Source organism: Artemia sp. Qi Xiang Cuo, chromosome 19, assembly GCF_049724085.1.
Source record: "Artemia sp. Qi Xiang Cuo chromosome 19, ASM4972408v1, whole genome shotgun sequence".
Classification (NCBI taxonomy): domain Eukaryota; kingdom Metazoa; phylum Arthropoda; class Branchiopoda; order Anostraca; family Artemiidae; genus Artemia; species Artemia sp. Qi Xiang Cuo.
Genome location: NC_142812.1, coordinates 4,680,694 through 4,692,696, shown reverse-complemented (window position 1 = coordinate 4,692,696; position 12,003 = coordinate 4,680,694). Strand labels below are relative to the sequence as shown.

Here is a 12,003-nt window from a genome sequence, read left to right as displayed (position 1 = left end):
CAAATAGTAAGTTCTCTCTCTCTCTGTCTCTCTCTCTCTGTCTCTCTCTCTCTGTCTCTGTCTCTCTCTTTCTCTCTTTCTCTCTCTCTGTCTCTCTCTTTCTCTCTCTCTCTGTTTCTCTCTCTCTCTCTGTATGTCTGTCTGTCTCTCTCTCTCTCTCTCTCTCTCTCTCTCTCTCTCTCTCTCTCTCTCTCTCTCTCTCTCTCTCTCTCTCTCTGTCAAAATACCTCCTTGGTGTCTTGTCAATGATTCTTTGTAGGTCATAATAAAAGGCATCTTTGACCGCGGTACTACTGTCCCTTATCGGAGCGTACACGGCGATTATGGTTATGTGGCTAATGTGGCCTCTCAGTCTGATCATGACGATCCTTGGTGCACTGGCTCCCAAGAGGAGACACACGATGCAGTAGGACCATCTATTAGGAACCCAACTCCTTGCTGGCCGCAACCCTCATTGGGACCCGGGTTATAGAAGTGGAATGAGTCAAGTTCGGAAACGATAAACTTTTTGGTCAGAACATCATTAAGTCTCGTTTCTGACAGATAACAAACGTTGATTTTATACTTCTGCAGCTTCTTTGCAAGGAGCAGTTGTGTAGATTCCAACTTGCAGCTGCGAAAATTCCACGCGCCAATGTTCAGATGTTTTCTTGATCGGGCGGCTTGCATACTTGTCGGGCCAGGCACCACCCTGACCTGGTCCGCGTCGGCTACCGCGAACGCCGTAATAGTAGTATCTTTCTGCATTTGATCTTCAATATCCATTGGTGTTTCATAGGAATTGACTTGACCGAAGGCTCCCCAGACCCTTGGCACCCCGTTGGGTTAGCCATTCTATTTGTCGGGTTAGGCTACTAATAGAATGTTACACCACTCCACCGCTGTGAGGTGCAACTTAGGGCTCTCCTCCCGGCTAGCTAGGGACGGGGGCGTGAATCCTCGCTCCGAGGCCCCAACCATAGCTTGGGAGCACTCGTGCTTATCAGGCCCTGATTCCCACCTTGGAGGTCGGGAGGTTGGATTGGTAAAAAAAAACAGGGGTCCGCTTGAACGCAGTCCCCCACTACCAAAAATTACGCTGTTGAGTTACCCCCATTTGGGGTAATCACATCGGTCAGCCAATCCTAAGTGCAATGGAAAGGCTTCACCCTGGGAGCGCCTCCTTCATGATCAAGGCAGCTCCCCAGCCAGGTAAGTATACCAAAATATAAGTTTATAACCAAAATATAAGCATCAGAGTGATTAAATTCTTTATCAACATCAAGCACAGGTGAACAATATCACTACCATTGATCATATACCAACAGATATAAATGAATGAATGGTTTTTATTTCCCATCATAAATAACACAAGGTTACACAACGGAGTATTGAAAAAAAGGAAAAAAAATAGAAAAAGAAAACGCAATAAATGAAACAACAAGACTTCAATAACAATCTATATACAGCATACTAAACTCTTATTCAAACTAGCCTACGATAGCTCGGTACATATCATGATCAGGATTGAGTGAACGCTGAAATCGAACGATTCGCTCAGTAGCCGCAGTAGTCGGGTCCACAACACTGTAATTTTTCGAAACTCTTGAGTTTCTCTCCCCTGGAAGAACACTTAAAAGATACTTTGCATACTTATAGTAAACCCGACTGACTGAGCGCTTATCTGTTTCGGTGAAAATAGACCAAAACGGCGAGAGTGACAGAACATGCGGGATAACGAACACGGAATAGAGCCTTCCGAATATACGGCGGTTATACATACGTTTGCAGGGTAAAAGTAGTCCGTATGCTTTGCGTGCCTTTTCTGAAAAATGCTCAACCAGTGCTTCACGAGTAAACCGCAGATCTGGAGCGATCGGCAGTCCAAGGTAAGTGAGAGATGGCTTTGAGCTCACCGCAGTATCGCCTAGGAGCACGCTAATCGGGGTCGAATCTTTCGCGTTGCGACGAAAAACAACTACTTCCCTTTTGGCAGCATTAAAAGCTAGCCCAATCTTAGCATATTCATCACTCAATATATTGTAGTTATCCTCAACCCTTGAAACAGACCTACTTACGTTAAGTATATCATCAGCGTAATTGATGAGCGACACGTCTATGCCTAGATACATGCAGCACGTTTTGGCAGATTCTTGAGGGACGATAATACTGTTGTTGTATATTGGAGGGGAAGTAATGGAGCCTTGCCGGATATCTTTACGGACAGGTATAACTACGGTGGATACCACCATACCGCGATGAGTGGGGACTTTAATCTTTACTCTCAGCCTCCTATACATGCTCCTCCATGCAACGACAACCGAACGGTCAACTCCACGTTTACAAGCAGAACTAAGTATGCGTGCGTGGATATCTGAGTTAAATGCTCTGCTCAAATCGTGGCATGCTAGAACGAGTGCATCCTTATTATCGTGAGCACTGAGCACAAGATTGGCTATCAACAAATGAACATGCTCGCGACTAGTACCACTCTTAAACCCGAATTGGGAATCGGGAGTATAACAAGCTTCACTTAGGTCATCGAAAACAAGAATTTCCATGAGTTTGCAGAATACCGACGCAACAGTTATCGGGCGGTATGATGAACAGTTCCTGAGATCATTCCCTTTTTTGGGAATTGGTGTAACGACGCCAACACAGAAAACATCGGGGACAAGACTGCAGTTAAAGATCATCTGGTACATAAGAGCAAGGTGATTTAACACATTATCACCCCAAATAGCAAGATGCATTCCACAAATATTATCATCACCTCGAGAATACTTCTTTTTCAGTTTAGATAGCATATGACGGATACTAGAGACAGTAACAACGAACCCGACACTTCGTTCATTTGACACTAGGAGGGAGTCAAGCTCTTTTTCGAACTCTTTCTCGAGAGCCTTGCTCGGTGGTGAAATATTTATTCCAATCACTTTCACTTGGCAAAATTCTTCTTTGCGAGATTTTGGACTCCTTTTCTTTTTAATATACTTCCAGACTGCATTTGGGTCACCTTCAAGCACTTTGCAATTCTGGTCCATTAAGTCGGTTCGGTGTTTAGCAAGGGTCTTGGCGAATTTTCGCTTAGCATGTAGCCTGATATCATTCAAGACACCTTGACGAGGGCACCCGCACTCGTTCCATAGTGTATACCAGAATTTAGATCGACTACAAGACTCAGACAACTGTACATTCTGAGACCACTATGGATTTTCACTTCCGATTCGAACTTTTCGTGTCGGAACTGCAGCCTTTTCGGCACACCGTAGGGCATGTGTAATTTCTGCACAGTAATTTTTCAGGAGTATCTGCTTCTCATTATCGGGAACAGGCGAACCTTGTTGAAACAGTTGAAATGGGACCTTTATCTTTTCAAGTATATTATCATACACGGACTTGAAAAACGCAGAGTCGGCTTTTCGCCACTCAGATTTTACCACCCATTTACGGTGACATTCATCGGGCTGAGTAGGTTTATTAGTAACAAAGAACACATTCGAGATGGGTAGGTGGTCGGAAGCACAGATGCTTAATTTTACCCTACATTTTCCGTTTGTCTTCACATCTGCAGAGCACTGTAGTGAGTCAAGGGAGTATAAAGAGCCGGAGTTGTGTACATACGTGTAGTCCAGGTCATTTTCAAGTTCACGGAGACTTTCACAGGCAGCTACCAGAATCTGAGTTCTCGGGCTGTTGTCGCACAGGTTACAGTTCATGTCTCCGGTTACAATGCATGACATTTTTTGCGTAACACATCCGTCAACTGCTCCACAAATCTGTCCACAAGCAACATTGAATCTTGCATCAGATTCATCGTCATGATAATCCGTTGGCATATAGACACAGAATAGAGCTGTATCAGCAATTCGGACACCGACGAAGAAATCAGACTGCTTGTACAAGAAAGGATTAAGACTTCTGCGTACCAGTATTGAAATACCACTAGAGGGTATACCTATGCCAGAACGCTTTGCAGGAACACTGGAACTGTCATTGACCTCAAGAAGCTGAAGTCCTTCTGTTGTAAGAAAGTGCTCCTGTAGACAGACTACGTCATATTCTTGTACTAATTTCTCAACCAGAGGTAGTTTAGCCAGAACTCAACCATTCATGTTCCATGATACAACTTTGAGTTCAAGATTATTCATTGTTTTAACGCTTTCTGTGCTTCAGTGCATTTAAAACTGTAACAGGGATAGTTTGCCGAACCACATAGAGCACATTTGAAGGGGTTCTGGCAAGGATTGTCCTTTGAGCTGGAGTGTTTCCCATCGCAACGGGAGCACTTTGGCGGATTTGGACATGCCCTTGCTGCGTGGCCGAAGCATTGACACTTGTAGCTTTGGATTGGCATAAATTTGTATTCGTGAATCGGCAGCCGCTCATACCCAATCACGGGGGGAGACTTGATTGCACTCTGTAGGTCTTCACGCGAATCAAATTTAAGTTTGAATGACCTGGTTTTGCCTATTCCAGAAGTTTTGACATTTTTCGACACTAAACTATGTATGTCCTCTTCTGAAACACTAGCAGGGACGTGGCGAATTATCCCGAAGAAAGAGGGACTTTTTACTCTCGCGACAACGGAATTATCGGTACTGGTAATAGCCTGTGCAATGGAATCGGCGGTCGCTTTGTCTTTCACGAGAACGCTTCAAGCACTCTTACGAGGCCTCAGCTCGACGATGTCATAGCTCGTCTGTCCGCAAAGTCCATTTAAATTCTTTCCGTGATTCGGGATCAATCAGTCCTTGGGGCGGATTCTTGAGAACTACGGCGTAAGTCTTTTTATGATTTCCGTTATTCTCGCGTGACTGATAGGAATTTCGCAGCTGATACTCAGACTCGACGAAACTGTCGAACTTTCGGCATAGCTCTCCCATTTTTCTCTTCAAAGTTGCACTTATTTTGCCTGGAATAATCGGTACGTCATCAGGTTGGTATAATACGAACCGCGGGAGCGAAATGTTTTTTTCGTCACACATCTTAAAAACTTTCATTATGTCAATGACATTATCCGAACTTTTGTCTCTTGCAGTCACTCTCGTCGCATATTCGGCTTCATCCCAAATCACCTTTTTCGCTTCCAATATATCCGCATCGGAGAAATGTGATACCGCACTTTTGACAATACTGTCTATCGGGTTTCCAGCCTTCATCGCCCGCTCAACAAAGTTCAGTACATCATTGAACACAAGCTTCACGCTCGCCATTTTGCTACGGAATGATATTACGCAATCCTCGAACTCTGAATAAATACAAGCAGAATAAAGGAACCTAGGAACAAGGGAAGTGTAAGGACCCCCTCAACTGTTCCCCGCAATTTACGGGTAACTTAATACCGGTGGGTACTACGTCGCTTGCGGGAGGCTCCTTCCCCTCTTCTGCTAGTTCCCAGTACGCTTCTTAACAATGAGGAATCAAAGAATAGCACTATAAAGAATTTAAACTATAGATGGCGTGCCAATCTACCCGCAAAAGAAGATGGCGCTGGTGAAAATACCCAGAGAAGAGGGCTTATGCTAACAATTGGAGAAGGTAATATATACACTATTTGACAAAAAATCTATCTTTGGAGGGTGAACAACAACAGAAAAAGACCTCAAAATAATTCAGAAACTTTTTCCAAGTTACCAGCAAAGATACAAACTCAGACACAATAGCAATGAATATACTATAGATAATTGAGGCCACTAATACCAAAGATGAAATGCATATTGAACCTGTAGGTGACACTATAGTAAAAATTGTGAATGACTCAAAATAGATCAATGATTATTCTACTGGCTATGAACTAAAAGAAGGAATACCTACACTATCAAGAGAGAAGATGGTGAATTATAATGTGAAACAGATTCAAAATGTTCAAAGTCATTCAATGATATTATTAATGTATAATAATATATACCATATTTTTATGTTAATATTCTACATGTTGATATTTGAATAAAAATACTTTATGCATTACATTGTTGTTTCCATGGTTTTGATTTTGCACAATGACTTAAAATGTTAGTTGCGCAATAGAGTATGAGAGTTTTCTGAGTTTGTTCTAAGCAAAAGTATTTTTTTATTTACTAATTTTTGTTACTCAATCATCAATAAAAACACTTGGAATTTACCAAGTACTTGAGTTTATTCTATGCAAAAGTGTTTTCTTATTAATGTTTATATTTTGTCATCAACTAAAAGACCTGGAATTAACCAAATAGCTGAGTTCGTTCTACCAAGCTTCGCCTATTCATACCCTTCCAAGAATATTCACTACACAGAACCATTTATTAATTGAGTTCATTGACTGCATTTGATGGTGAACTGACAGTGATACTAGCAATATTCACTGCTACTTTGCTTTTCTTAGAATAGTCATTAATATTTATGTTGATATTCATGACATTCTAAACATTCGATTTGCTAGCGTATTATAAAATTAAGGGAGTCATAACAATGTAATGCACATAGTATTTTGATTGAAATAATGACATACATTGTTACATAATTTTGATATCATCATATAAAAAATTCAAGTGTTAGAATTTGTTCTAATGTTTTCTCATGACAAGGTACTTATTCCATTTCGGTGTCATATATAACATTTAACTTGGTTTCAGCTACACTCGCATCATACATCTCATCATTGATATTATAGTCTTCATTGACAGCATCTAATGGTAAACTGTCGACTATACTAGCAATTTCCCCTGATGCTTTCCTTTTCTTAGCATTGCCATTAATTTCAATAGTGATATTATCTACCAATGCTCTTTTGATTTTACCCGTGATTTCACTGTCTATTACCACATTATTTTTATATAGGTAGCAATTCTGACACTGAGATATGACATGTTTTATGACATTGGTGTAGCAGTATGCCTGTCTTCTTTCTACCTTTCGTTGAATGGTAATACCCAAAAGATGGCGATATGATTTATCAATAGGAAGCGTGTTACCCGCGCTACGAGCAAGAAGTTGTCTCGCGTTGTTAAATATTTCTATTAGACATGAATTATCTTTGAGCAGTATCATCTCTGGGAATTTTATTCTATTATATCCACCATCAGCAATGTTGAAATTCTTCGATGCTCCAAAGAAATTCAATCTCATTGTTATGACAATGAACACGTACATTTCCAATGGTGTCACTATTAGTGCTTTTTTCATGGTTCAAATATTTGTTTATGTCAGCATTCAATGCTACGATAATTCTCTTATGTGCACATACTTTCTTGAAGTATTTCATTTTCATTTTTTTTATTTCTTTTGTTCTGGTCAATGATGATATCTGTTGGTAAACTTTCTGTGATATTATTAACGTTTATTGATGCTTTGCTTTTCACTGAATTGTTTTGATATCATTGGCAATCTTGTCTGTACACGCCCTTTTAATTTTTCTGTCGATCACACTGTCCATTACCATATTATTTTCACAAGGGTTACAGTTCTGACCCATAGACGTGATATGATTTATTAGATTGATGCTGGAGTACGCTCGTCTTACTTTTACTTTTTGTTGAATGGTAGCACCAGAACTATAATGATATGATTTTTCAAGAGGTAACGTGTTACCGGAAGCATAAGCAAGAAGTTGGCCCCCATCAATCACTACTAGTTTTAGGCTCGCATTATATTTGAGCACTATTATCTCTGAGAATTGGACTCTGGAATATTCACCATGAGCAATGTTTAATTTTTTCGATACTCCAAAGAAATTTAATCTCTCACTTTCACAACAAAGCTCGCATACGTTTTCAATGATATCACCATTAGTGCTTGTTTCGCAATTCAAATATTTGTCCTGGTCAGCATTCAATGCTCCGACAACTTTATCATTTAGACATACTTTCTCGAAGAATTTCATCTTCACTTTTTTTCAAAATAAGACTTATACGTGTTTATCCTTCCAGTGCACAATCAATAATGATCGAAAACATAAAATAAAAAAAGAAGTCAGCCACATGAAAAAACAACTCTCAATGTTTTTTTGCATTTAAAAAATTCATAGATGGTGACACCATACGTGCATTCTACTTATTCGAGTAAAAGTATTTATTCAAGCTTGTAGGCACGCTTACTGAACCCAAATGAACCTAGCATTAGTTGAAGTATTGACATGGTGTCCCCATCTATGCTTTTTTAAATGCAAAAAACGTACTGAGAGTTCTTTTTTTCATATGGCTGACTGGTTTATTTTATTTTTCGTTCATTATTGATTGTGCAGTGGAAGGATAAACACATATAAGTCTTATTTTGAAAAAACGTAATGATGAATTTTTTCGAGCTAAGTATGTCTACATGATAAAGTTGTAACATTGAAATGCTGACTAGGACAAATATTTGAATTGCGAAACAAGCACTAATGGTGATATCATTGGAGGCGTATGCGAGCGTTGTTGTGGCAGTGAGAGATTGAATTTCTTTGGAGTGTCGAAAAAATTCAACATTGCTCATGGTGGATATGCCAGAGTGCATATCCATGCACTCTGGATCAATCCAGCCTTCCCCAGCGAAGGCTGGGGAAGGGACAGTCTCCCTTATATACGAAATAATTCTGTTCTTTATAAATTTTAATAAACTTCTTTCTTTACAGTTGAAAAAAACTTGTTTTTTTTAAAATTTAGTTTCTCATCATTCGTCAAATCATACCAGGAACCCCCTCCCCCGCTTAAAACTCAAGTAGAAGACTCCCCCAGGTACTTATCCTCTTGTTAAATCCCCTCCCTGCTGAAATCCCCCCAAAAAAGAATCCGTATGCCTATAGATCCCAATAACAAGTCCTATATGTGAAGAATGGGCAAATTTCGTTACTTACAGCCATTTCCCCTGGACCTATGGGAGTCATGCTGTCAGCAAAGACATAGTTACTGGACCTTTGAACTATTCTGAAACAATTTTTGATTGGATGTGTTTGGGGAAAAGGGGAGCTTGTTGCACAAAAGGAAACTAAAGCTTTTACTTTTCGTTCGTTTGAGTGATCTTTCTCCGTGATCTTTCTTCTGTCGAAAAATACAAATTCGAAGCCTGTACTTTGCTTGAAACCTCTAGAGTAGGGTTCTCTGATATCCTGAATATGATGGTGTAATTTTCATTAAGATTGCTTGATGTTTTCACAGTGTTTCCCTGTTTTTAGGAAATGAAGCAAAGTTTCTCGGACCCGTAGCTTTTGATGGGTAACATTAAACTTAATGAATTTTGTATATTTGGAATCTTAGGCAGCGCAACAGCGCTGTCTAAGTAAAGAATAATGTCAGCAAAATATATTATTTTTTTTTTTTGGTTTCGGACTAGGGCACTTCGTATAGAAGTCCGTAAAAACTTCAAACGGGGCTCATTCGGTTGGAAACTGAAAGTTCCAGTGCCTTTTTTAATATAGTCGAATGTGGTTGGAGGGCAGCCAGGTTTTTATGGAAGGTGTGGTCGTATAAACTTTGGAGGGGGCTCATTGATTCAGAAATCAGAAGCTCTAGTCCCTTTTTAAGGGTGAAAAGGGATCGAACTGTAACTACACCCCCCCCTCCCCGCGCCCTATTTTCTTCAAATGCATCTTATAGAAATTTTGAGAGTCAATTTTTTCTCAAAATGGTCTAAAAATCACCAAGGAATTTGGGGTTGAAACAACCCCTCAGAACTTGGGTGCGAGGGTTTTGAGTTATGCCCCAGAAGCATATAGGGTATTTATGGAAGGGTTGGTCGTATAAACTTTAGAGTAGGTCCATTTAATTATAATGGAAAGTTCTTGTTCGCTTTTAAGAGTCAAAAGTGATGAAGGGCAACTAGCACCCGACGCCCTCTTTTCTGCAAACGCATCTGATCGAAATTGTGAGATTGTGAGACAACCCCAATGTCTTGTCAAGACCAGAACATAATTTGCACTTTACTGAAAAAAAGGGTTTTTAAGTGTTTGAACTTTTTTAACTTTAATAAATCACAAATTATTAAAAGTTTAAATATCAGCAAAGTACAAATTGAAAAAAAATCAGAAAAGTGCAAATTATGTTCTAGTCTTGAGAATGCAGGGAGGTTGTCAGCCCTACTCCTGTTAATTTTTGCTTGTTTTGAGTTTGACTCGGTCATTTGTTACAATTTCAGTTCGTTTTTGGTTTCATTTAGTATTGATGGTGATTTGTGGTAGTTTTACGCTTGGTTGATTATTTGATTTTATTTCAGCTCAATTATTTTGAATCAATTTTATTCAGTTTTTCAATTTTATTCGATTCTTTTGATGTATCTGTTGTTATCAAAATCAATTCAAAAAAAACAACCTAAGCCAATCCCCATCACTCACAAAATTCCAGAGCAATAACCATCATCAAATACAACTCCCAGCCCATCCACCCACTACTCCTCCAGCCATTCCACCCACTCCTCCCCCAGCTCATCAACCCACTACTCTCCCAGCCTTTCCACTCACCCTTTACGTTTTTTTTTTAACTTAAACAACTAATGAAAACAATAAACAAATAATTCGCCCAAAAATACTCATTTAATCTATTTTTAAATTGAGGAAGATACTCAGCCACCATAACGCTCATAAAAAGTGAATTCCAAACAGAAGTACCAAGATACTTTAAAGTAAAACCACCTCACACTATTTTTAAGCTCCATAACCAAATTATCACAGCTTCTCATATCGTAATCATGAAAATCACTGTTGGAACGGTACAACTCCTTAAAAATTGGCGGGACTAGATTATTCACACAATTATAAACAAATATCGCGGCTTGATAGTCCCTTATCTACCCAACGTTAAGCAGCCCTAGAGATTTAATACATGCACTGTTGTTCACATTTTGTATATTCTTCCCAATAATTTTCGCTGCTTTATTCTGTACCACTTGCACACGCTTGTAGTTCACATAAAAGTTGCTGCTCCACATGACACATCCATATGATATATACGGGTAAATGACTGCATAATATATCGTACGAAGAGTACTCTGGGGCAGAACATGCTTCACTCTTCTAAGTATTTTTGTAAGTATTTTTGCTGAAATGGTATGACTGTGAAGTTTCCACGTCATTAGAATCACTGAAGACTTTACCGCTTACATCAACAGACTCACCCACTCTATAGAACGTCAGTAAAAACGTCTTATTTACATTAACACATAGCAAACTTAAACTCATAAACACCTCCAGTCTTTTCAGGGCATTATTAGCTTTTTCTATTAAATCATCAACTGGTTTTGCAAACACTGTTAGTGCAGTGTCATCATCAAAGGAAGTAACATATACATCTTGCAGATAAAAGCGCATCATATCCACATAAACTAGATAAAGTAAGGGGCCCAGCACAGAGCCCTGTGGCACACTACACTTCACAGGAAAAGAAGAAGGGACTACATCATTTAATACAACTTTGAGCGACCTACCATGAAGATAACTCTCAAACCATCTTAGGCAAGTTCCTTTGATTCCAAGACTTCTCATTCGGTGAAGCAACACTTTGAAATCAACCGTGTTAAAGGCTTTTCTGATGTCAATGAGAATAGACATAGGTATGACACCTGAGTCTAATGAACACTTTACAACTTGAACAGGTAATGCAAGGCGTGCGTCGTGGAGTGACCCTTATGAAACCCAAACTGTGTCTGGCTCAACAGACTATTAGTCTGAAGGAAATCATAGAGTCGTTATGCACCACTTATTCCAATATCTTTGAAAAGATAGGTCGAATTGATATGGGTCTCCAGTTTTCAATGTCTGCTTTGCGACCGCCTTTGTGTAGAGGAATGACCTTCGCCACCTTAAGCTGCTCCGGGAAACTTTCCTTTTCTAGAGAAATGTTGATGATAAACACTAGACAGGGAAGAATATATCCTAAAATCACTTTAAGAGCTCGCAAGGACAAACCATCAACGCCAGCAGAATTAGACATAAGTGATTGCACCGCTTTCTGTACTTCTTCACACGTACACGGCTGGAATTCCATATTTAATGTTTCACCACGGACATCACTGATAGTATTGCACTGCATTTCATTATATTTATCAATAACACTAGATTGCACTTTAGAATTAATA

At 39.5% G+C, this 12,003-nt stretch overlaps 1 non-coding gene across 1 annotated transcript; it reads right to left on the bottom strand.

Moving 5' to 3' along the window:
• Positions 1-1,035: 1,035 nt before the first annotated feature.
• Positions 1,036-1,199, bottom strand: LOC148940421 (U1 spliceosomal RNA). Its single transcript, XR_016143413.1, has one exon. It is a non-coding gene; the product is annotated as a U1 spliceosomal RNA (small nuclear RNA).
• Between the last annotated feature and the right edge of the window lie 10,804 nt (positions 1,200-12,003).